The 22817-nt window shown below is 41.3% G+C and overlaps 1 long non-coding RNA gene across 2 annotated transcripts in view; it reads left to right on the top strand.

Moving 5' to 3' along the window:
* The window catches only part of LOC143662674 (uncharacterized), an 84912-nt gene extending 67142 nt beyond the window's left edge, over window positions 1-17770 (top strand). Inside the window, exons 1-3 of one of the 2 annotated variants that reach the window (XR_013165534.1) lie at window positions 11084-11197; window positions 11640-12199; window positions 16623-17770. This is a non-coding gene — a long non-coding RNA (uncharacterized LOC143662674). Of the gene's footprint in view, window positions 1-11083; window positions 11198-11639; window positions 12200-16622 lie in introns of those variants that run through there. The other variant, XR_013165535.1, reaches the window with a different exon arrangement.
* Window positions 17771-22817: the final 5047 nt, after the last annotated feature.

Genomic DNA, 22817 nt, shown 5'->3' with positions numbered 1-22817 from the left:
AATCTCTTTTAATTATTGTAATATTTTTAAATACTCTTTTTTTTTTGCACCATTCTTTCGTGATGCTCAAATTGTCACTTGATCAGTGGGAACTCCTGCAAGTTGGCTCCTATATCCCTTTTGACATATCTCAATGAGTCTATGATTTCTTTCTAACTTTCTGGAACTATAAGATGCTGCATGTGAGCACAGAAACTTTCATATTTTTAATAACATAACATATAATACATATAACTATTAAGATATAATCAACATACCATAAAATTCACTATTTAAAATTATACAATTCAGTAGGCTTTATTTTTTCAGAATTGTGCAATTGTCTTAGTTTGCCAGTGCTGCTATAACAAATACCACAAACTGATTGGCTTGAGTAACAGGCATTCATTGTCTCAAAGTTTTAGAGGCTAGAAGTCTAAAATCAAGTGGTCATCAGGATCATGCTTTCTCTGAAGTCTAGCATTTTGATGATAGATTATCAACAATCCATAACTTAATCTTTCCCCCATCACAGGACAATCTATCTCCTTCTGCTTCTTACTCCTGACTGTGTCCAAAGTTCCTCTTATAAAGACTCTAGTCATATTGAATTAAGGTCCATCCTGCTTCACTTTGACTTCGTCTTAGCCAATAACATCTCCAAAGATCCTGTTTACAAGTAGGCTCATATCCACAGGATCAGAAATTAGAGCTTGAACTTGTTTTTCTGGGGGACATGCTTCAGTCCATAGCAGTGACCCTCACCTAACTAATTTAAAACATTTTCAACATCCCCCAAAGAAATCCATACTTATTTGCAGTCACTCCTCATTGCCTCCCTACCCCCAGCCCTTGGAATCCACTAATAAACCTTCTGTCTCTATGGATTACCTATGCTGTACATTTCACAGAAATGAAATCATACAACATATGGTTTTCTGTGATGTACTTCTTTCTTTTCGATCTGGATAACTTTATTTCTTTTTCTTGCCTAATTGCCTTGGCGATTATACCATGTTGTGTAGAAGTGATGAGTGCAGATATGGAGAGAAAGCAGGCAGTCATCACCATTATGTACGATATTAGTATAGAGCTCAACGTCATCCAGAAATGAGCACTTGGGCCTCCTCAGATCTTTCCTGGGCATGTGCACAACCTTGCACATGTGCTCGGCTTTCTCCAGAGACATTTCTGTAAGGAATATGTCAGTTTTTCAAAACCCTCTTTGGGCATCTCATTTCCCAGGTCTTGCCCTTACGTTTTTATTGGCAGCCTCTTTTTTTTTTTTTCATTGCCTCAACTGGTATCTGCTCAGGTAGGTGCACTGTTTAACAATTGCCACTGATTATTTTCAACCTATGCCCTGGGGATAGAACTCTTTAGACTGCCCAAGCTCTGAGACAGGTGGAACAATTAAAAAAAAAAAAAAAGAAAGAAAAAGCCTGTGAATAGGACTTCCCCAGAAAGCCTCCATAAAGGTCAAATACTGACGTTTCTCTAAGGTTAGTGCTTTGGAGGCGCTCCAAGCCGACTCTGTCCCCTCCAGTGGCTACTAGTCTGCTGGTTATAAAGTTGCTGATTTTCACAGCTGATGGAGAGCTAAGGAGAGGTTCAGGGGAAATAGGGCAGCCTAACATGCCACAAATCTTACTGTTCTTACCAAGATTTAGCCATTTTTTTTTTAAATAAACAGATTGTTGCAAGTCTTTGGCTAATTTCCAGAGTTCTTAAAAAGTTAATTTTAACAATTTTTCCAGCATTCTTTTGCTTTTATGAAGGAATGATTTTCAGAGGTCCTTTCTCTGCTAGTTCCTGAAGCCCTGCCCCTTATATATTCTCATTCCCCCTTCTTTCTCACCCAAAAAGGTGGCATAACATGAATACTATTTTTGGTAACTTGATATTTTAAAAATTTACCAATATATGTCCAATTTACAAATATATTTCTTTCTTTCTTTTGGCATGGGCAGGCTCCAGGAATTGAACTCGAGTCTGTGGCATGGCAAGCAAGAATTCTGCCACTGAGCACCACCCACAAATATGTTTCATTTAAATTCATAGTACACAGTATTCTGCTGTGTGAATGTACCATTATTCAAGCTGTCTTCTATCTATGGTCTTTTAGGTTGCTTTATTTCTTCAAAGTATTTATACACGCTTTGTGCTAGATGTGGTAAGTAATTTTCATGTATCATGTAATTTTATTCTCAAATAATAATCATTGAATGATCATTTGAAGCAGGTATAGGTATTATCCTATTTTATGGATGAAGCCTATTGAGATGAAGAACATTGCCCAAGGTCACACATCCAAAAGGTGATGAAGCCAGATAAGATCTCTAACATCAAAGATTTTGCTGTTAACTACTGTCATATATTGTAGGGAGTCCCTGATATCCAAAGCAGCCAATGTCCAAAGCCCCAGTTTGGCACTGGAACAATGCAAGTTGACTAGCTTCAGAGAAAAATAATCCAGCCAGAAGGGCATGACAGAGGCATCTTCATGGGGTCTCCCAAGTTTCAGAATATTTGCCAGCAGACATAGCCTCAAGAAGCAGAAACCAAAACAGGAGAAATTAGAGGATGCCACACAGTAGCTAAGACAGCTGTATTTGCATGCACATGGGATATATTTGCGGTCCTCCCATGGAAGATTTTAAGGAGAGATTAAAGATTTTGCAATAACTGGTGAGAGGAGAACCAGAAAACAATTATTTACTGCTACTGTAGGTTTGACAGATGTAGCAAATAAAAACACATGATGCCCAGTTCAGAATTTCAGATAAATAACGAATTATTTTTAGCATAACTTTGTCTCAAATATTGCATGTAAATTCAAATTTAACTGCGTTTTATCTGGCAATCTTAACTAATACATCTCCATTTCACCTCCCTGAAATGGCATCATCATCGGAATGCCATTCCAGCGTCTTGCAGCATACATCCAATACTATGTGACCTTGAGGGTGTTTTCTCTCAATTCTTGAGTTTCTCATATTACAAAATAAATTCTCACTGGAGATAAGGAGAGCCAGTAGTATACATAAGGTCCCTTTACATAATATCATGAGCTCACTGATTCTCAAAATAAATTACACTGTGTTTGAAGGGTTTCTATACACTTCCTTGACAGATTTAGAGTCAAACCTGTCCTTTCTTCTCTATTCCATTTTGTCTTATTTAAGGATAGGAAATTAAAAGATGAGCAGCAGTCTTGGAGAACTGAAATGCAATCCGGATATATTCCATAATTGATACATTCAGTGTTCAAGAGGAAAATCTCTCCTTGTTCTTCAAACATGGTTGAAATTTCTCAACAAGTTGACCAATATTTTCCTTCCTCCCCTAAAAGAGGTCATAATACCCATCATCCTCCACATAGACCCACATCTATACCTCTTAACTCTCATCTGGATTAATTAACTAAATACAGCCTGTGAACCACATAACATAGGCTAACAGGTAGACCAGGAAGCCACATTGAAGCAAATTGTTCTGGATGTTAAATTCTATGAAAAAATGTCAGTTCTGTGTGAAAATTGATCTCCACAGGTTAAAACCAGAAAAGGCCCTGTGTCTATTTTGTAAAATCCATTGATTTATTTGTTAGCACCATTAAACATCCATGAATGCTCTACAACCCTTTCCATTAAACGCACATATTCACGGATTCATAAATATCTGTACCAAATTCTGTTTGATCCTTTTGGCGAGCAAAACTTAAGTGCTACAGAAGTGAGGAATTTCTGATTTTCTTATAGAATCTTTAAATGACAGCAGGTCTGAATATCCTCCATTTTAATAAACTATTTCTTTTTAAATCTCAAGAACTTCAGAGCTGACTCTTTTGTCCAGAAAAGGTCTGGAAGTGTATTTTCTCAGCACTTTCTAAAATCCTTTCTTCAAAGCCCTTACCATGGAAAAACTTCCAAGGAAAAGTAATTCCTGAATAGATTTTTATTTGAACCATTCATGTAGCATCTAAATATAATGGTGAGATATTTGCAGGATCTTAGACCACCTTGAAAAAATCCTGGTAACGATTTTAATAAAAGCTCAGTCAATTTTAATAAAAGGAGCCAAAGCAAAAAGTTATCATATGAACTTAGAATTCATAAAGTTGAGATTTTATAGATGAACATCTAGTCATATAAAAAATAAGCCTTTTGTTTCATTTAATTACTTCAAAAGCTTTGTCAAGTTGGTCAGACTTTTTACACTACTTTAGAGTCTTATATTTTTCAAAGGAAAAATTTTCTTAATTTCTTCTGATTATAAACCATAATTTAAAATATGAGTAAAGTGCAAATTTCCCAAATAATTAACTCTAGCTTAAAATTTGAAATTGTTTGGAATTTTAATTGCCATAGCACCTGCTGGAGACATTTCATGAAGCATAATGTACACTCTTTCATAAAAATTGTTTCCTACTATACATATGTTAGCTGTAGAATCATTAAAATAAAAAGATATTATTCTTTTCATTTTACAATGAAATGCTGAAGGATTAAGTGTCATTCCCAAGGACATATGGATAACATTTTAACCAAGGTCTTCTCCTTCTGATACAACCACATACTACATTTAAATGAAACATTATTTGTAACTAATATTGGTTTAATGAGATTAGATGGTTTAAAATAATGTCAGCAAGATGAACAATTTTGCATTGCTATCTTTGGTTAATTTTAACATTAAATAAGGAGAATGCTGATTTTGAAGGAACTCTGAGACTTTGGACAGCAGTAAAAGCTTTGGCATGCACTGAGGTCTCCATTCCCAAGAACACAATTACAAGAGGCATGGCAGTTGGTTTCACATCCCCAGGGGTGCCTGAATGAAGGTCCATTTCTCAGCCTTGGAAGGCTGTGACACCACTGATTGTGGTTCTCTCTGCCGGGATGTTATAGCCTTTAGGGTCAGGAGTCCAGCTGGAAGTAGTTCCTCAATTACCTGTTTACATGAGGCTTTCAGTGCGGCACCTTAACATGTCCAGATCTCTCATTACCTTCCCTTTGATCTATAACAGTATTTGTGCTTTCTCAAAACATAGGGAGTCACTGGGGGATCTCTTCAAGCTATGATAAAAAGTCAAGCTAATTAGTCATTCACCGCTTCATAAAAATCACCCTTGATGGTAATTTGGTCTTCATTTAGCTGAATAAAATTAAGAGGAATTCTGGTATGACTAGGAATCCACATTGAACAACTAAATTAAGTACTTACCATCCATTTGTCTCTTTACTCCTACTTTGAAAATATGCTTTAGAGGTTGGGTGTTTTTCAGATCATTGTGTACAAAAGAACCATTAGCTATTCTTCACTATAGATTCTGCCCCCTGTGAGACCAAAGTTGTGTGGTAGAATCCAGAGAAGCAATAGGTTCCTCATGTAGGTTTTGCCTAGACAATTCCACCTACACCTTCAGGATTCTGGTCCAAGTTTTACCTCATCACTTAGTCACTCTGGGTTTCATTTTCTTTCCCTGTGAAAATGAAGGAATTAAATGAAGCAATAGAACTCCAGATCACTTCCCACTTCAAAATTCTGTGACTTTCAAATGATTGCTGGCAAAATAGCTTCCCACTTTTACTGACAGTCTCCTTTTGTGGAGGTTGTGTTTGAAGATTGAGGGAAGGGGCCAGGAAGATGAGTATAAACCTCAAGGTCAATCAAAGCCCAAGCTGGGACTTCCTGTCTGTCGTGAAAATGGGGCTTTCCCAATCTTCAGAGCTGGTCAAAGTCTTACTTTTTGTTACTTCACTACAAATAACAATAAAAATAATTAATAATGGTGTGCACTATACAATTAAAAAAAATTATTCGAAAAAGAACTGTGGGCTCCCTTTAGTCTGTGGTTAGGTACAGATGAAAAATAAAAATTTCAAATAAAATTATCCTGAAACGCTCCAATATTTTAGAAAAAAGGAAAAGTGAAAATAGCTACAGACAATACAATGCATTTGAAGACTTTAACTAATAGCTATTAGTGTTTTCAGGATGTTTACTGACCTCTGCAAGATGGTTGTTTATAGAACTTCCTCATTCCAGAAAGTTCTGTGACCACCTAAGCAGTTTGATTGTCTTAGGTGGTCATAGTACTTTCTGCAAAAAAAAAAAAAAAAAAAAATTGTTTTTTGAGTACACAAAGGAGAAGGGCCAACAATGTTTCCCATGAGGTACTGTGTAGGAGGCAAACTCAGTCTTCGCCAAATCGATGTCCCACAGTGAAGAGCCTCACATGACCTGGTGAAGGATGAGTCAAGTCACATCAAATCCATGGGAACAGCTTGTATTTGTAGCTGAAGTCAGAGGATTGAGAAGACATGAACTGGATCAGGAGCCAGGGTAGTGTTTATTAATGCTGAATGCCTACTATGCGCCAGGAGTATCCTAGGCCTCAGGGAATCCATGGAGGAACAAGGCCAGCAGGGTCTTAACCCTTAACAGAGTTTAGGATTTAGCAAAGGATTAGGCTAGTGTTTTTATTTCCTGGCTTTGTTGGCATGAGAATTTCCCAAGCTACATAGCCAAGTGGTCTTAGAATTGTGAGAGATGGCATGAAGGAAAAATGCAAGGTACAGAGGAAGACAGGTTAATCAGTTTTCAGTGGCATGAGACTGTGGTACAACATCCATCCCCAGAACCTCGGAGGAATTAATAAGAGCCTTCAGGGTTAATAATAGAAATGGGTGTTGCAGTTTTCTGGGTCTCAGTAATATACCAGTGACCAGGTACTTCCCATATATTATCTTATTGAAAAACAGGGGACTAACACTTGACACCCCACCCCCACCCCCTTTGTAAAGTTGGTGACCCATAATTTAGAATATGAGGGAGAAACCTCTCTACTTAAGGTTTGGATACTGACAAGCTCTCATTTGCAAGAAAAGATTCAGGCATAGGACTTCCAGTTTGCTAACACCTTATTAAATTGTGATGATATGCTATCATTCATATGCAAAGATGTGGTGACTGATCAGGCCTCAGTACCATATGGTTGAGGAGTTGTTTGACCAATAATGAGAATATGTTTGGGCCCTTACAGCGTCTGCTATCAAGGGATGGCTGGGAGTCAAGACAAAGCATGGTGTCCTGGAGCACAGCCATGAATTGGGGGTCCTCATGCCCTATCCCACTGCCACCACCACCCACCCACCTGCAAGTGTAATTGATTTGCCTTAATATGTAGTTCAGGAATTTGGACTCATTCTCACTGCTCTCTCCCAATAGAGTTTCTCAGGTCAGGCTAGACATTGTACCACTGGGGTTTGAGTCTGAGATCTCTGTGTGATTCTACTAATGTCAAGAGAGTTTTATAATCTACTGTGTAAAATGTTAAGCACAAGTATTAAAATCCCTATTATATATGGACTTTTCTGGTTAACTAACAAAGTAGCTCAATAGACTAAGCAAAGATTTAGTTTTAAGACTCTGAAAACAGGGGACTAAATGCCACTGGGAACTTTGTCCAGTAATAACAATGATTAAAACAAACAAAAGAGAAATTCATTTGAGATGTATTCATCAGTATACATGCAGTGCTATTCACCAGCAAAATATCCAAGTTTCTCATTTTTCTTTCTTCAAAATATTTTAATTATCAGTAAAATATAAATTAAAAAACATATGAAAATATTTCTGGCACATCCACATTCAACATTAATTTCCTCCCCAAATTTGACCATAACAAAAGAGAATTGTGAAACCATGTGAATATTCCAACGGTATGAATGGGTAAGGCAGAATGTGAGTGGCAGATAGAAAAAGTGTATGATTTTTGAAAAAAAGTGTATGATTCATGTTGTTGAGGAAAATAGTTGCCTTTTAAACCAAAAGTTTTCAATAATGCCTAAAATAAGTCATTCTCTAGCAACTTTAACACAAATCTTTCCTATGTCTCTTAAATTGCCATGATTAGTTTGGACATGTTTTGGAGTGGATTGTTAAAAATAATGATTTAAAAAGGTTTCATTGAATTTCCTTCCATACAGCACTTATGTTTTTGACATGTGGTCATTTAAGGGTATTTTGGATCTTCCTAAATATTGGCAATGGAGGGGTGAGTAGAAGGAAGAATAAAGAGGTGGGGAGTGGTTTTCATATATTCGGCCCCTTAAATCTATAGGCAGGTCCCAGTGAGTGCCTGAGAATGCTGAGGCCCAGTCTGTGGACCTGTTTTCTCCACTCTCCTTTCCATCCTGGCACTCCTTCAATCAGTGGGCTTCTCCTCCCACTTAAAGGAAATGGGGGAGAGAACACTAATATTTCATGAGTGCTGAACTAGGTCGTGTTTATGTAGATAGAAGCAGAGGAAGGAGGAGAGTACATTTCAGGGGGGAAATAAGGTAAGAAACTACGGGGATGGCGGGCCACAGTGGCTCAGCAGGCAGAGTTCTCACCTGCCATGCCAGAGACCTGAGTTCGATTCCCGGTGCCTGACCATGCAAAAAAAAAAAAAGAGAGAGAGAGAAAGAAACTATGGGGATGGGAGTCATGAAGAAAAAGCAGACATGACAGTAGCCCAGATCAGCTAGTACAAAGAATATGAGAAGGAAGAAAAGGTTGGTCAATGCAAATTGCTATGACTGCTACCCATTTAAATGATGTGACCTCAGGTAAGTTTATAGGAATCAGCTGATTCATCTAAAAAATAAAAAAAAAAACATGTGAAGCTGGAATCCATCTCCATTCCTTTTTTTCCAATTCTTAAGTTTTCAAACGCCACACTCTGGCAAGTGGATACTGTTGCAGTGAAAAACCTTAAATCTTGAGATAGAGATTCAAGAGTAATTTACACAGAGGCGATAATTAAAGCAGTGGTTTATGACTTTACCAAAGGATAATGTGTAGAGAGAGAAGACAGGAGAACCACGTGTAAACTTTAGAATAGCAGCCACAGTCAAAAGGAGTGAAGAGGAGGAAGCATCAAGGAAAGGGAAGCCTTGTAAGGAGAGGAAGGAGAGCTGGAATAGGGTCATCCCAATAGGGGATGAAGGAAGATGAAAAAGAAAATTGGAATTGGCACTTATAGTATCAGTAACAATCTTTAAGAGAGCACAATTAGTGATAAGCATGCATCTGGAAAACCAGTGCCCAGATTTGGGTCCCACGGAGAAAGCTGAGGTAAGCTGTACACTTGGCACCCCTGGCTATCAGGGATAGCATTCCAGGTGGTATGCCTGAGGTCTTGTGGTAGGTAAGCTTGGCTAGCTAGAGAAGTCCACGAAATGCCACTGAACCAGGGCTCCTCTGAAGAGCTGAATCAGCCCGTTCACTGTGTGGACTCACTTTGTGCCACTAGAGTTGGCTGGCTCAAGGCGGACTTAGACCACACCCATCCCTGCTCCAGGTCTTGTCTCCGGAGAAGAACAGAGTTCACAGTGGTGACACTTGATTTGAGGAGAAGCTTGGATGTGCTTCCCCGGCCTCCCTGGTCTAGACTTTTCTTCAAAAGTGGGAAAACAGAAAAATAAATTAAGAAGAAATGGAGGTGCCAGGTAGTGCAGGAGCTTTCCCTAGCTCCTGCCTGGGGTCTTCCTCGCAGCGAGACGGGGGAACTCGGTAGCCGACCGGTCCCGGGGGCTCGAAGGTCTGGAGGGCGCACGAGACGAAAGAACGACTCGCGGGAACTGATGGGGCTGGCAAGGCGTCGCGCACCAGAACGTTTATTACAGGAAGTACAGAGCTTTATATAGTGGCGAGGCGGAAATAGGGAGGGGCCAGGGGAGGCGCGCTGCGTGATTGGTGAGGAGGCTAAGGGGTGGCAGCGAGGGATTGGGTGAGCTGAGAGCAGAAAGGTCCAATTGAATAGCTTGAATATGTTGCTAGGCAGAGAGCTAGAGGAACGGGGCTGAAATTACATCCGGCAATTCCTCTCTTTTGTTTAATAGGAGAGGAAGAGGGAGTAGAAAAGAAAAAGGGGAGAGGCGAGGCCGGCTGCAGGTGCAGGTGGCCCGCGGGCACCCGTGGGGCTCATGCGGATGAGCCAGCATGTGCATGAGCCATGCTCCCAAAGGGTGATCAGTCCTTAGGGTGGGCAACACTCGCTAACCATACCTGTGCCTGTTGGCGATGGCCTGCGTCTGCGAAGGGGTTTTGAAGTTCGAGAGCTGCTAGAGCAAGAAGTTTAGTTTGTTGTCTATGGTGGGAGAGTTGTCTATATATGCATTTGAACATAATAAGAATGACAATTAGGGCAAGTAATAGTATTCCATAGAAGATGAGGTTAGAGGGTTTGAAGAAAGAAGAGAACTTTTTCGTTAGGTCAGAGAGAATGGAGGCAGAGACTTTAGGGATAATTGTTTTTTCTAGAGCAAGTATGTGAGCTTGGAGTTGGTGGGTATGATTCCAGAAAGATTCATTATAAGCCATAAAGATCCAGTCACGCAAAGTGAGGCGGGGTTGGGAGTGATTAACAGGGACAGGGGTAACACAGAGGCTGGAAAAGGGGTACCGTCCATCACACGTGGAAGAAGCTATGTCGTAGAGGGCTTCGATGTCTTGGGCAATTAAGTCCATCTGCTGCTGTAGATTGAAGATGGAGTGGTGCATTAGAAGGTTTAGGTCCTCTTGACTGCCAAGTGCACCGGCAGCGGTACGAGTGAGGTTGTTGATGACTTCCGTGGTGGTGGAGGTTCGGGTGAGGGCGACAGCAGCTGTAGTAGTGGCGGCTAGAGATGCGACGACAGCGGCAGCCATCGCGGCAGAAATTCCGAAGTCTCGCTTGCGGCGGAAGAATGAGGACAGCTTTTCGGTTCTGAAAGGATAGGGGAGTTGCGGGGCTACCCAGGTGGAGGCGTTCAGGGGGATCCATATCAGACGGGGCTGTCGAGCGTGGCGAACGGGGCTGGAGAGAAGACAAGCGGCGGGGAGGTCCCTGTTCGGGCGCCAATTGCAGGAGCTTTCCCTAGCTCCCGCCTGGGGTCTTCCTCGCAGCGAGAAGGGGGAACTCGGTAGCCGACCGGTCCCGGGGGCTCGAAGGTCTGGAGGGCGCACGAGACGAAAGAACGTTTATTACAGGAAGTACAGAGCTTTATATAGTGGTGAGGCGGAAATAGGGAGGGGCCAGGGGAGGCGCGCTGCGTGATTGGTGAGGAGGCTAAGGGGTGGCAGCGAAGGATTGGGTGAGCTGAGAGCAGAAAGGTCCAATGGAATAGCTTGAATATGTTGCTAGGCAGAGAGCTAGAGGAACGGGGCTGAAATTACATCCGGCAAGGTAGGAAGAAGGATGGTTGTTGAGGAAGAAAGAGGAGGAGAGAGGCTGGCCCTTTGCAGTGGCCCTGAATCCTTGGGTGACCACCTTCCCCACAGAAAGGAAGTGATGTGCTGTCATGGGGTACAGACGCCTCCTTGAAGGGACTGGGGCTTTCCTCACCAAGTCGTTCATTCCCAACAATAAATATATACCAGAGACAAAAACACTGAAGGCTGTGGGCTGTTGGATGAGGATTGAGGCCTTTGGGAAGCCCCATGAAAACCATTTTATTCCTTAGCACCTGTGACAGGCTCCCCATCCTCTTAAAGTCACAGGCATCTGTTTTTCTGTTTGTTCCTTGGAGACAGAAGCAAGGTTACAATTTTTATAATCTTTTTTTTTTCTCATTTCCTGCCATGTGCTGCTTTAAGTTGCAATGATGACTCTTCTATTCCTCCTTCAGATGGTGAATCCATGTGTGGCCCAGACCCTACCCTGGTGTTAATAACCGAGGACAAGAGTTTACAAGAAAGCGTTGACTAAGGCGGAATGTTCAGGAAATGGAGTGTTCAGTCGCCAGTGTTATTCCAACTGCTATTGTTGAAAAAATACTTCTAGAGATTTCTAACCCACTTTGCTGATCCAATAGAATGATCAAATAGAAGCTCTCTTTGAAGATCTGGAATCTTGTTTTGGCCTCAGAGTCGTCATTTAGATCATCATTTGGTCATCGGTGACCTCAGGACCCCCAGGACAAGCACAGAGGACTAGAGCCAGATGACCTGGCTTTGAGGATTTGCTCTGCAAAATTTAAAAATAAATAAGCTCCTTTTCCTTCTTTGTAGAGTGAGAAGCAGAAGCAAATCTACCTACTTCACAGGATTATATGAAGATTAAAAAAATCTTCCGTGAATGCATTTCCACTAACTTAAAACACTCTGCAACTGTAAGGATGTTACAGAACTAAAGATGCAGCTCTAGGGGGTGTATGGGATAGGGCTAAATCTACACTGGCATGGCACGGTGAGTTCTAAAAGTTAGATTATAGAATAATCCCCTAAATTGTATTTGATGTCTTATTTGTCTCTTTGTCCGTAAGGTGGGTGCTGGGAAAAAAATACGTTGCAAATTTCCACTCATGTTGCTTTTCAATTAGTCATCAGTATCCCCATAAAATAGACAGGGAAACCAAGGCTTGGAAAGTTGTGTTGTTTGTAAAGTGACTTACTAGTAAATGTCAGCATCAGGATTCAAACCTGTAGTCAAGGTTGGCAAAGATAGGCTGCTGGAGGGTTATTTTCATAAGGACCTAAAGAGTGTCCACAGAAAGCACTGGAGGGAATGTCAGAATCAAGGCCTCATAGCAGGACCTGGGCCTGATGCTGAAGGCCACCCAAGAGCTCCTGGCAGGGCAGCCAGCAGAAGAGGAGCTCGTTTTGATGGGACAACCATGAGTGGGGACATGGATGGGGAGAGAATCTGGTTAATGGCACATTAGGGGGGTGTACTCTGATTACTTCCAACTTAGCCCTTTTGGTAGCTCAGGCCAAGTTCCTAGGAAGCTGGGGACTGTAGTAATTGACCTTACGAGTCAACAAAGAGATAACATGGAGCCTCTGTGAGAAACGGATAGGGCAAAGCTTTGTGAAAGAATGTATCCCCACCAGGGAGAAGGGTCCTTTTGCCGCTCAGCACTGGGACTGACTGAGACAAGCCCTTAAGGCCATGCTGCTTGTTAGAGCTGTGCTGGTGATGCCTGGAAGGTGACAGCACAGGAACGGTCCCTGGAAGGATGTCCCTGGGAGGGAAACCTGCTGGGCCCCCCCACAAGTGACAGTAGCTTGTCGCTTCTACTGCCACTCTTGCCCCTACACCCTCGAGATCAAAGGAGAGAAATGCATTACTCGAGGTATTGTTGCACGTGGCATTTTCCCTCTCTTCTTGATCTCGTTTCTTTGCTCTCAACAATGCCTGATGTCTGATAGGAAGGTTTAGAATCTAAATTTCAGTTTGTTTCATTATTCACCCTGATAAAAGAGTCCAGTGTTTTCCTTCTAGCTACAACCCCACCTGCCCCAAGAGGAAACAACGTGATGCTTTGGGTGAGAGCAGAGGCTGGGCTGTGAGACAGAGGCTGGTTTTCACTCCTGGTTCTGACTTTCCCACTCGTGTGACTTCAGAAAGTCATTCAACACAGGCTTCCTTATTGTCAGATGAGAAGGATGAGGATGTGACATGTTAGAGTTGCTGAAAAGACTGCATGCAATAGGTATACAAATCCTTAATGCACTCCCTGGCACTTTGTAAGCATCCAATACATGTCTGCCTTTCTCCCTCCTTCCATTCCTCTCCCTCCCACTCTTTCTCACTCTCTATCAAAGCATCCAAGATTTCTGCCTCACCAATAATAAAGGCCTCTATTAGTTTCTCCGAAAATCCTTTCTCTTTACATTTGAATTTCACATCATTGTTTATTATCCTATCCCTTTCTAACATCTGCAAAGCTTCCTTAAAATTTCCCTAGCTTTGCAGTTTACTGTTTTTTGTTTTTTTTGTTTGTTTGTTTTTAAGGGAAATTCACATTTTCTTGTCAGGAATTCATGAACTTTGCCAGACACATATGGACAATTGGATTTCCATTCATGTTCTGCTTTTCAGGGATGTTGTGAGCATTAGCTAAATGAAGTCTGCAAGACACAGCCCACTCTTGGAGAAATGCGATATATTAATATCACATTTAACAAAATATTGTTTTACCATAAGGCAATTAACAGCAGCAAGCCACCTGTTTCCATCGGCCTAATCCCTACTGCAGGTGACAACTGTCATGAACTCAGTCACTGCAGTGGCTTCGCTAGTCTCTCAGCACACACATTTCCACTGAACAGTTGTCAAGCTTCCTAATTAGCAATATTGCTAATTCAACATTCTTTCCTCCAAATTTGAATACAACAGGGGGTTAAGAAACTTTCTCAAATTTCCCTTTCTGACTGTCCCTCCCCTCCCTGCCCGTGTTCTTCTCCCTCATTCTGTGTCAGGGGACATTTTATTTTTCTCCAGGCGAACAGATTGGTTCCATGCTGCAAATTTATGCACCCTTGAATTTCTTCCCAGCTTTTGCAGCATTTTCGTACGGTGATCACCAATTTCTGCTTTTATGGGATTTTAAAAAACCAAATGACCTTAGTTCCAAACCTATTCCATTAAAATGGAATTTTACTGTAAAAAGAAACTGGGTCAGCTAGCGTCATTGGCTGCTCTTTCTACCTGTGAAAGCTAAAAAAATAAATTCATTATCTGGTTGGGATTGGTCTTCTGCCATTCCATTAATGAGACACGTTCATAGAAAACGACAGAGCATTTATCATGGTTGATGATTATACCGTGTGCGGCTTTTTTGTTATTGTTAATGTCTATTTTTCTTGTGTGCTGTGGTACAGGCCTAAGATTAAGATCCAATTTTACATGCCGCTTTGACATCTGGTAAAATCAAGAGAGCCTCAAAGTGGTGTAACTACAAGTTCCCTGCTCCCCCCCCCCCCACGCCCCACTCCTCTGGAAAAGGTCGCCAGCCAAACAATCATCCTTATCAAATGAGCCTGGTCCAGCTCCGGCTCAGTCCTGAGTGGAAGGTTTTAGCTCCTGCCAGCCCACAGAATTATTCAAACAGGCTACTTGCATCCTCCTGCAGAAACCAGAGGCCACCTCATCTTCTTATTACTACAAAGCCGCCTTCCACAGCCCCTGCTGGGCCACCCTGTTTCTGTTCCCAGGTGCAGACCCCGTGGGATTATGCATGGCATGCACTGTCATTGCTCCCTGGGCTGTGAGTATATGTGTCTACTAAACTGCTGCAACCTCATTTGTCTGGTGTCAGGGGCTGTGTGCTCAGCTGTCCCCAGAACCCTAGGGCAGGAATCCCTTGTCACCAACAGGTGAAGACAAGACAATTAGAACTGCGCCGAGATGGCACACCTTCCAGAAACTGGTAGTGCTCAGAACAGGGAGAGCTTGTCAACATAGAAGCTGAAAACCATTTTTGTTTTTTTGTTTTTTTTGCATGGGCAGGCACCGGAAAATGAACCCGGGTTGCCAGCATGACAGGTGAGAACTCTATCTGCTGAGCCATTGTGGCCCACCTGAAAACCATCTTCTTGGTAGAAAGCTGACCATTTATTTCAAAACTTAAATTAAAACAAAAAAGTGTAATTAGTCCAATCAACACTATTGGAAGGGAAGCATCCTCAATTCTGCTGTCAACCCCATAACTGGGCAGTTATGGAATGGGGCCAGAGCCCTGCCTCGGAAAGATGAACCTTTAGTTTTGGCATCTGCGTGCTATGTTAGTTAATTTCTTTCCTCCTTTTTTCCTGCTCCTTTACTCTCTTTCCTATATGGTTAGTGATACCAATATCTTTTTTTTTTTCGCAATGTCAATTTTGTTCCTTTGATGGAAACGATGAGAAGGGTGGGAGGGGAGACACAGATGATGTCCTCATTTGGTGCATTCTCATGGGTCACCATTCATGCAAGTTTAGGAAGTGGGACAGTCTCAGAATTGTCCTAAGGAGCTTTGCTTTGTTTTGTTCCCCCCATAAGCCTCCTTGACTTATTTTACTAATGGGAAATTTGAACACTTGCTGTTATGGACACAAGAAAATTTTCCTTCTTTTGTTCATTTTATTTTGTTTGTTTTTATTCTGAGTCTGCTGTATAATCTCTTAGCAGGCCATTGTGTCTCATAAGGAAGAAAACACCAAACCTTTGTCTAGCCATCCTTCTCTTTGCTCTTGCATACGAAAGAGGGGTTTCCTGGTACCACCAGGAGATGTTGCTGCTCTAGTGTCAAGTCACTATGGCAAGTGGATGCTGACAGCAGAAAGGCTGTGAGTGGCACAGTTTGTGGAGGGTAGCTATTTGGGCAAGCCCTCAAGGAAGACCTCCAGTAGGATCCTTTATCTTCAAAAGGTTTGAAGGTGTGGATTTTGTTTCATTCAAACATGAAAATTCCGGCCAAGCTTTTCTTAATAGAGCCATCAGAACAGGGACAAGTAATGCTTTTCTTTCAATGCAATTTCGGAACAGGATTCTCAATACTGTGGGGTGAAAGGAGGCACTTTTTCAAACACATGGCTCCACCCACCTAGAATCACACATGCCCGTGATGAAGTGTGCTATATGAACGATGGTGAGGAAGTAAAAACATGAAGGAACCACAGGAATCTTCAATGTGTGTGTGTGTGTGTGTGTGTATGTGTGTGTGTGTGTGTGTGTGTGTGGCCCATGAGAAAAAGTGTTCCCAGCTCTCAGACTTTCCCAAAGTTGAACACCATGAAGAGATCCAACTTTTGACTTAGATTTGAGATTTTAAATTTAATGTGACATGTTAATGAAAGCAATGTGTGATATTTATTCAAATCTTGTCCGGCTTTGTTTTTTTTTTCAGAGTAGAGCAAGATTCGTTCATGGATAAATCAGGAGGGTGTCCAGGACTTTGGAAGAAAAGGAGACCACAAATCTAAACTGGGGAGAAGCAAAAGGACACTATTCACAAAGAGTTACCTGAAGTTTTTGAGACAGATGATACTATTTGGGGAAGTATTAAAGCCCCTGAAAGTCACAAACTCTGTGACAGCAAAAGGGCTACATGAGCTCTTCTCACTTCTACGACACTGGAGGAAAACTTGAGTGTGTGCTCAGGGGTTCCTGGAACCCCTTGTGCAGCTAGGGGCTGGGGGGTGTGTCGCACTGGACCCCTGTGCTCAGGACTGAGCTGCTTCTCTCCTGGAGTCTGGATGCGCAAACACTCCACAGCATAGCACACCTGATGTGCACTGAGATGTAGCCAAATTGTATTTTTCATGAGTATTAATCCAAGCGAATTGAGAAACTTGACAAACATTCACATTTAAGTGAGAATCAAGAATGCTGGTTTGATTTTAGAAGGACATACATTTTATAATTTAAGGAAATTCATGAGGTCCCTAAAGGGTCAAATACATTTTTTTATATAAAGATGAGAAAATTGAGGTGTAAAAGTGAAATTTTCCTTGAAATCTAGACATGTGCAATTATGAAGATTATACAAATCCTTTTTGGGGTTTCAGCAGCCCTGAGGGTTACCATAATTAGGTGCTTGCTAAGTAATAGACCAAGTGCTTTACAAATATTGTTGAATGAATGAGTGAACAAATGAATGAATAATCCTCTGTAGTATTTAACTAATATTTCCAACTTACCACTTAAGAAGCTTGTGAGAAGTCCCCCATTTTATAAATACCAGGAATAGAATTCAAACTCAAATCTTTCTGACTCTGATTTATGTAATATAAGAGAGAGTCAAAGCAGAGTGCTGGGAACAATTATAAATAATAAAAACCCTTCTGCCTTAGGCCAGCTGATCAAGATAGCTTTTATTTTTCTCTTTGGAGTCTCTAACTTCCCCCAGTGAGTGCCAATCTTCTCAGTCATTTTCTCACGTTACTCATCTCTTTTATCCACAAAATTCTGGTGGAAATTAGTGGGATCTTCATGCTTAAGAGCTTCTAATGACATAAAGAACTGGGAATACTAACCCAGTGTTCTGATCTTTTTTAAAAGCCCAGACAGAAAAGAATATTGGCCCCAGCAGTCAAAACCCAGACAACTCCAGTTTTGATGGGACAGCTCCCAAAAAGTTCAGATGCTTCCCTGAACTTATTCAAACCTTGGGCGGTCTCCTGCTTTTCCGGAGGGAACATGCCTGGTGGATGATGCACCAAGTTTGAAACACATGGAGAATGCCCTCCGTAGGGACTCATGGGTCTTATGTGAGGTTAAGTCTCAATTGGACATCAGGCTGCTGTGGTATTTCTCCTCTGGAGAAATACAGGCAGACTTTGTCCTGTTGAAAATGAACTCTCAACCACACAGAAAGCACTGGAATTTATATTAGGTGAAGTCATCAAACTTCTGTTTATGGTCTTCATTTTATAAAGCACCTACATGTATCAGATATTATCCTAAATGCTTTGCTTATGCTATTTCACTTTACCTTAGCAACTAATAGTAAAAGGTAGTTGCTATCTTCATTTAACAGATGAGGAAACTGAGGATGAGACTGATGAAGTAACATGTCCAAAGAATGATTTGTAGGTGGGATTTGAACCAACTGTATCTGCCTCCAAAATTTGTGCATCTAATCATTCCACAATGTCTTCTGAGCAGCCAGGGCAAAGATAACGTTTATGGGTAGCTGGATTTGTATCCTAGCTTTACTTCCATTTGACCACAACCTCCCTTGATCTGTTCCTGAAGCAGGGTTGAATGCAGTGGAGTTGTCAGTCACCTCTGGTTCTTATGTGGCAAACATGGCAGCAGGGCTAGATTCCAGGGACAGAGGTCACTGCCTTTAAGCCAAGTGATGGAATTAATGAGCTCCCAGAAAAAGCAAACCATCAACTGGCTGCAACCTCTGAGAAGGCCATCAGTGAAAGTTTGAGAAGACAGACTGGGATTGAAAATCATGGACGATTTTAGAAATCAGAAATAAATTAAGAAGAAAAAAATTGATGCTTGAGCCAATTCCATAAGTACTAGAACCCCATAGAATCATTAAAAGTCCCCATAACTTGGGGCCTGACTGAAACTGTCGTCCCTTCAGTGTAGTTATTTAAACTCAACTATTTACTTTGGCTTCTGTCTTCTCAATGACTTGTTCTAATCGAAATGCTTTGATGAGATGCATAAAAAGGAATAAAACTATGATTGAATACCAAGAGGTTAATATCTTGGTTTAAGACAACTGTGAACACAAACTTTAATCTTTGGCTATGTTATAAGGGCTATCTTAAATGAGTAGGGAAAAAACTTCTAAGATTTTATTTGGAAAAGCAGTTTTTACTTTAGTGGGTTTGATACCACACTTACAGGACATACTTCTACCAAAATGCCTCTTCTTTTGCCTATAATGAGTATCTGACAGCTGAAGCTCCAGATGGAAACTTCTATAACAATCCATGGTTTATAAGAAACTAAGGTCAACTCCATACCAAGTTCAAACAATATTTATGGGACTTGGGCTCCTACCTTACCTATAACTGAGTCAATACGCTTCACTCCTGTGTTACATCAATTATCTGCATAGACCCACATGCATTTAACCATCTTGATAGAGTGTTTACCTGAATTGAATATTATCTTCTTGAAACCAACAGCAATAATAAATTAAAATTGTTCATATTTCTTAAAAATTGCCATATGTCAGATATTGTCTAGCATAACTGGGTTCAAAGTCTGACCAAGCTTCTTGACCACCTGTGAGACCGTGGGCAGATTAGTTATCTATAAATTAGTAATAACTCATTGGCTTGTGCAGAAAATTCCATGCAATTCACTTTCAATAAATGCTGGCTCCCTTCTCTTTCCTACTTCTAAGATTTGGTGTAAAGGAGATGGCGAACATGGAATTTGGACTCTTTGAGATAATATTTCAGGTTCCTTGTCAAAGATACTAAAATGCAGAATAATCCCATTAAGATGGGATGCTTATTGTTGCTCACATGAAAGCCATTATTTATTTATTTATATGCTGTACTGTGGGGGTCACATTTCATTCTTTTTCCATGCAAGTATCCTGTTATTGCAGCACCATCTGTTAAATTTTTGCTTGGCTGGGTTTTTGTTTGTTTGTTTTGGGGAAGTGTATAGGCCAAATCAAACCCAGGTCTCCCACATGGCAGGCAGGAATTCTACCACTGAACTACCCTTGCACCCCAAGCCATTATTTTTTAAATGAAGGCAAACTAGCCTACATTTTATATCTGAAAGTACACAGCAAGGGACAAAGAAGAGATTTTTTACACCAGGGCTATCAGGCCCCATTGATTTTAGTTTTGGTCAAAGGCACACAAGAGACAGAGAGAGTGGCAAATTGCAAAAATGATGGCAATGATGGTGATGTGACAAGAATGACAATAGCAGCGAAGATTTATTAACGTTTGACTTACCCATATAAAACCTTTCAAATGCATTCTCTCGTTTGATCTATCACTACAAATCTATAAATGGCTACCTGTGTGTGGCCTTTAAAATAAGCTATTTTTTTTAGAAGGAGAACAAATTGAGACTCATTACATGCAAGAAAGGATACAAATCGATATTGATTTCATGAGAGGAATCACCAGCCTCCAATAGCATTCTTTTTCTAACTGTGGTACTGCTGACATTTAAGGACAAATAAATGATGCCTGGGTAGACTGGAGAACACTGACATCTGCTTTTGGAATTGGAACACTTTCTAGAGCATAGAGTTTCTTGACAGGAATCCTTGACCTGGAGAGCTCTGAGAGACCCTGCTTGCAAAGTCCTTCTCTGTCTATTACACAACTCTATACAGAGTGAAGATGACATGTGGAATGAATGACGCACCTTTCCCCCAGCCTTCATGGTACTGTCTCCTTCAGGGTCTGCATGGATAACAAGGCACAGATGGACTCATTGATCAAGCAGACTCTGCCTGTGCCCCTTTTACAGACAGTACAAGACACCCCAAGAACTCACTGCTGAAGAATGAGCAAGACAAAAAAAACACTTGGACCCTTTGTAATTTACTCTCGAGTGCTTGGGCATTTTGAGCCAAACTCTTAGACATGTGAACACATCTGTAAAACAATTGTTGGGAAAGCAGAAAGATCAAATGTTGAAATTTTTCAACTTTTTGCTTAATGGCTCTTTTACATACTTTTCCCGGGAGAGACAGATGTGACTGCCACCATCGATGAAAACATACATTTTGACATGTTGCCAATCATAGGAACATCTAGACCATGGTGATGTGTCTTGGACGCTGCTTTGGCTATTTTTCTCTGAAGAGGCAGGCTGCTTGCTCTCATCCAGCTCCACGTGTACCCCTGCCCCTCTACTCCCCGCCTCCCCAGCATCAAGGGTCAAGTAGGCGTTGCTTTTGGTAACTCCTCAAGGCTTGAGCAAAGGCTTGGGGTAGAGAGGTACATGCAGGGGAGTACACAGAGAACAGCTTCCTGACAGCTCAGTCCCTGGACATGCTCAGGCCTGCGGGCAGGGCCTTAAGTTTCTGGCTGGCTGACAGGTCCATTGAGCAGCAGCCTTGGCTGGGTCACACGCGGCATTTTTTCTGTCTGAAGGATGACCTGGTTAGCAAAGGACAAATACTAGAGCTCCCAAAAAATAATTAAATCTTTGGATCCTTTTCCACAAACACAAATCTGTGTGAGGTTTTCTGGAGCAAACTCTGTAGACTGCATTCCAAAGGCCAAGAGGCAAAACACCACGCCGGTCAGTCACCCATGCTCTCTCCATAAATAGCACCGTGCATTTCTGAACCAATGAAACAGAGTGTTAGGTAATCTCACTGTGGTACCAGCTGGACGGGGGTTCTAAAGGTCATGAAGGTGACAAAGACAACAACAAGGATGGTCAGAGGGCAAAATCAGCCAAACCACAGTGTGTTAGACAAGCCAATGAACTACTTCTGGACCTCAGTTTCTCAGCTCTGGAATTACTAGTAACTCTGCCTCAGCAGGTTACCCATTTAGCCAGAATACATTTATTAAGAACTTACCATGTGCCTGGTACAGTGATAAAGGATGGCAGTGGGTATTAGAATAAATTTGTAGGTGAAGGCCCAGTATAGCAGCTGCCTCATAAAAGGCTCTCCATCAACTTGGCTTACCTATAAGCAGATGGGGAAAGGAGGATGTCTCAGGCCTGGGTTCTTTTAAAACGTGGGTCTTTATTTGAATTCCTCAATTATTTAGTTGAAAATATAATGAATTGTTTTCTTTCATAAAACTAATTAAGCACCAGAGACAGATAACCAAGACTCTCGGAATAGAGAATAAAGACAGGAATGGCCAGCTCTGTTCTGGCCTGGGATACCTTGACTGAGCTTTGATAGATGTGAATAAACCCCCAGGAGAACCCATGGTTTTGAATCTAGGTTTAAGCAGGTAAAGAGTGCAGGAGAAAGACACCAGTGGGTCAGGAGACAGGCGTTGAAAGGAGCAAATCCATATATTGATTATGAAACTATAGGAAAATTTCTGGGAATACACTAGCAGACATGTTTATACTGTTAGAAGCCTTCATGATTTGTGTGGCTGGCTGGAAACAATGTGCTACTCAGGGAGGGGGGAAATGAGCTAGACTTAACCAGGCTCTTGGATTCAACTTCAGCTTCCAACAAAATAGAAGATAACTGGTCATGCCATTCCTGGTCAACATAACCCCTGAGACCAAGGGCTGGTTGGAATGATCCAACAGGATTTCTGATCAGGCCTGAAACATGCGCATTTAAGCTTATTCTGGAAGGCATGTTACATACAGACATGGATTTCTCTTGGCCTAATTTTGAGAGAATCTGAGCTTAGTAAGAGTAACTGGACACTTAAAATGACAACTTATTTTTTTTCTCAAGAAGAACATTTTTTGTGGCAGAGACTGGCTGATGGCATTAACCACACCTATTTGGTGTCCAAGTTTGGACAAGAAGCTTTTATTTTTTTCCTTTAATAGAAAAGCAGAGGTCTTTTTGAACTACAGTTTAATCTCCAGCTGCCTCTTATTTGTGTCATGTGATTTCTTTTGGCATTAGAGCGCTCTCTAAAGTACTAATAAAGCTCGT

This window comes from Tamandua tetradactyla, chromosome 18 (genome assembly GCF_023851605.1).
Source record: "Tamandua tetradactyla isolate mTamTet1 chromosome 18, mTamTet1.pri, whole genome shotgun sequence".
Taxonomy (NCBI): Eukaryota; Metazoa; Chordata; class Mammalia; order Pilosa; family Myrmecophagidae; genus Tamandua; species Tamandua tetradactyla.
The sequence above is the reverse complement of the archived record's forward strand: the minus strand, read 5'-3'. Positions and strand labels throughout refer to the sequence as shown.